This window comes from Ranitomeya variabilis, chromosome 2 (genome assembly GCF_051348905.1).
Source record: "Ranitomeya variabilis isolate aRanVar5 chromosome 2, aRanVar5.hap1, whole genome shotgun sequence".
Taxonomy (NCBI): Eukaryota; Metazoa; Chordata; class Amphibia; order Anura; family Dendrobatidae; genus Ranitomeya; species Ranitomeya variabilis.
This window is the reverse complement of record NC_135233.1, coordinates 215,115,459-215,119,461: the sequence shown is the minus strand read 5'-3', so window position 1 is coordinate 215,119,461 and position 4,003 is coordinate 215,115,459. Positions and strand designations below refer to the sequence as shown.

Genomic DNA, 4,003 nt, shown 5'->3' with positions numbered 1-4,003 from the left:
CGGAACTATACATTTTATCTGTCTCTGCTGCTTACCTGTCAGTTTTTAATTTGGTATCTTTGTCCCAGTTTTAGTGTGCTTATGTCTCTGATCATGTTCATACTATCTTCGATTTTGGGAGGAGGCACTGAGAGACTGGGGAGGATGTAACATGGAAGAACATACGTGAAGTCTCTGGATGAGATGAACATCAAAGGATTAGAATGGATTCTTCTTTGAAGATTTTCGTTAATGGACACTGAGTACTACTTACTATTATGATGCTATGTGCTTTAATATAGTTCCTGTCCCCATATACTGCCCCCATGTTGAATATGTATGCCCTGATCTGTAGCATATTTTAGTGCTTTGTTTAGTGTTGTATATGTAATTCATTTTTGTTAATTCATTATATGTATGAGATTATATTTCATTATCTATTTTATAGCACTTAATTTTCCCTTTTTTTTGGCGTATTCACAGCGCGGCCCATCTCCCTCAATATCCGGATTATCTGAATGTTGCGTGATATTGGGCAGGGATGCACTAGATAAATGCACTTTATTATGCGTAGTAACTATTCACTTATCACTCTACCTTATTGATGGATAACTCTTTTGCACTAAGCACTTGTCACTTTATGCGCTGATACGCGCCGTGCGCTGCTCCTTGCCTGTCTTCTGGTGACGGTTCCCTGCTGCGTGATGTGGGCGTGGCGCCGGCCCGCTCACGTGACGGGGACCTCTTACTGGAAGGGAGGCTTGGAACTCAGTGACGACGTGTCTCTGCGGCTCACATTAGCGCACCGGTTACTAGTTTCAACGTCACATGACCGGATTGAGTCACTATATTAGATGGACGTTGATCCCTTATTAGCCACGCCCCCTGAGGAAGCGGTCACATATCAACGCGAAACGCGCGTCGGGGTATATATCCAGGACCTGGACGGACGGTTACAGACACTTATGGGTAAATAAATTCCCTGTTTAATACTGTTTAAGTACTTTACGCATGTTGAACTTTGCGGGAATCAGGACACGGTATGTTGCCGCTTCAGTGATGGTTTACCACTGAGATATCTATGCCTTTTGTACATCGGAACTAGGTGCTACTGTGCACATGCAGATTAATTATAAAGTACCGCAACAATATATTACTTAAAGTTCCGCCCAGTGGTTCCTGGAATATTAGATGCACCTTGTATGCAGTCACTTATCACCTATTTTTGCACCAGTATATATTATTGCATATGATGATCTTTTTAATGGATTCTAAATAAAATATATTCTTATATTTTTGTATCTTCTTAGCCATTTTTTCCGACTCTTGTTTCTCCTATGTTCAATATCCCATACCTGTTCGCCGTACAGTCAAGTCCCATGCTGTAAATCCATCTCAAGGGGTTAAATACATTTACAACCAGGAGTGCTGCTAATGCTGCCGCTCCCGGCTGTAAAAGACTGGGGAATGAATGAAATGCAGGGAACGGAGCTTCGGTGACTAGCAGTGCCATCACTGAAGCTCCGCCCTGTGGCGGCATGAACTCGTATGAACTGTAGCGTGGGAAAATATTCAGAAAGGACAGGATGAAGAAGATAGGATCTGAGGAGGGGAATGGGGCCTTTGCATGCAAAGTGTGAATCAGAACAGGCCATCAATCAGCAGAAATGTTTCCTGGATTTGTGTGGAACAGACGGTCCATCCATGTGTATAAGAGACAGCGCTCTATGTACAATCTCTGGCTGCTCTGCCCACCAAATAGGGTGCTCGCCATATACCAGCACACTGCTCTCCTGAAATACTTGAGGCTGCTGTCACCCTGCTCCTTCCACCATATATCTCCCAGAATTCTTGCTGCCTGCCATCCTCGGTGACTGTGTACTTGTCAGTATAACTTTGCAGTCACCCAAAAAATAGCTGCTCAATGTGTTCCTAAATGTCATCCGATCTTTTCTCTTAGCAAACACCCAGGAGGGGAGGAGAGGAGTGATATCACACCCATGTCAGCAGACTCGGACCATAATTACTGCAGTGCACTAATGTGAGCTAGTTGTACACTAGGTTTTTGTTAATTTTCAGTAGCTGCCCCCCCTAGTGTTTAAAAGTGGAAATACCAAACCTTTTAAAATTATTTTTCATGTTTTACTATATTATAAACAAATGATAATAGTTTTTTAAGAAAATGTAAACATTGATTCTTTACATTTTTTCAATTGCTGGCAAAAAAATTGATGGCACCTTCACTTTAAGATAGTATCCAGATCAACTTCAGCTGTAGGATTTTAAGCAACACTGAAGGAGGAGGTGGTTGTGTTTCTTCTAGATTCACCTTCCTTTTTTGATGGAGTGTCACTTAATCTTAGAAGTATGGGCTGGTATGATGTTATCACAATACCATTCAAAGGAAGATTGCATTTCATTGGTTGTCCATCTAGGTATCAGTTATATTTTTTGTAGACACCAACTGCATCTTCCTTTCTTACAAACACAACCTCTGCAACTCAGGAACTCAACAAGCAGTTGCGCTTCAAGGCACTGCATACACTGAAAATCTCCATGCTATCTTCCTCTATGACTATTGGATGCAAATTATGAATGGTAATTTCTTGCCCTTCTAAAGAGCTGAAGACAGACTGTTTTGGAGTGGTCCCTACTGATGAACTGGCCTTCTTTGTGACAAGTGTCCATGACACGTTGGCTAGAGCCTTTGTGTGCAATAAAGGTGTCTCCTGCGGAGTAAACATGGGAGCTGTGTATGCATCTTTCTGTACCATTTTAGTAAGACATACAGTTTGCACAAGAGAAAAAGATTTTAAAGACATTCACAGCCTTTTTTGCACATTGTTTGAAGCTGTGATCTTTATCTTCTTGGTGGGGATGTTGGAAAGTTCAAAGTTGTCATCAATACCACCATCGTCCCTATCTTGTCAATAGGAAATCTGTTGTTTCCCCGTGTCATGGTTAACTACGTTTATTTACATTCCTTTAAGTGTTTGTAACACTGGAAAAAATTTTTTTAGGATGTGTGACATTTGGATATTCTTGGTAAGATGTATGGGTGAAGATGAAGAACCTTGTGCCACGGGTGTGTTGATAGTTACGGCCGGTGCACTCCACTTTAAAATTAGTTTTAAACAAGCATCCATCACTTTGTTTAGTTTTCCTCCAACACTGATCTGTTGCTTTCTAGAATTAAGCATCTCACCAGCATCTTGCATTTTACCGTTTATAAGGACACCTGCGTTTTTGGCAACCTATTTATCATGGGCATCTTTTATGCCAAGCTTCAGACGCGCATATGTTACACCGATCTTCTGACGGACATCAAACACATTCTGCTAATTGTGGGTGGGTAAATGACTAATCATTGTAGGCGGGATCCTGGATCTCATACCTCCCATAGCCCCCGCTGTTAATAATCCTGTACGTTCCCATTCCTGCCATCACCATGCCAATTCCTGATCACTTCATCCAAAGACTCGTCCGCCATATTTCTGCAAAAAACCTGCACCTTCCCAGTAGCAACTGTGTTGGAAACCACATTATTGTTTTCAAGGGTGTTTATGATGCTCATACCAAAAAAAGTTTACACACTATGTTGATGTTTCCCCCCAGGGTGAAATGTTTGTCAGCCCATACACTTAGCGTATGGGCATTACAAGTATACGAGACCCGCTCCTTTATAATGGGAACATTTTTTTATGAGGCCATCCTCCACATCTCTTTCAAGGGGCATTGGAGTACCTCCTAATTTTTTGCAGGCCTTGCATTCACTGCCTAGGCAAACACTATGGGAGACCCACTTCCTAAAAATGGGAACATTGTTTTCAGGAGGCCCACCTCTACGTCTCTTCCAAGGGTTATTGGGGTGCGTGTAACTTTGTGGCAGGGCAGGCCTTGCATTTAATGCATAGGCTAACATTATGGCAGTACCAAATGAAAAAAAAAAGGAACTTCGGTTTCATGTGGTCACCAGGACGTCTGTTATAGGTTATTGTGGTGCATCTAAACTTAGAGCAGGCCT

At 42.0% G+C, this 4,003-nt stretch overlaps 1 pseudogene; it reads right to left on the bottom strand.

Annotated features, from left to right (window-relative positions):
- Positions 1-2,219: 2,219 nt before the first annotated feature.
- On the bottom strand, positions 2,220-3,469 carry LOC143809254 (polymerase delta-interacting protein 3 pseudogene; annotated as a pseudogene).
- Positions 3,470-4,003: the final 534 nt, after the last annotated feature.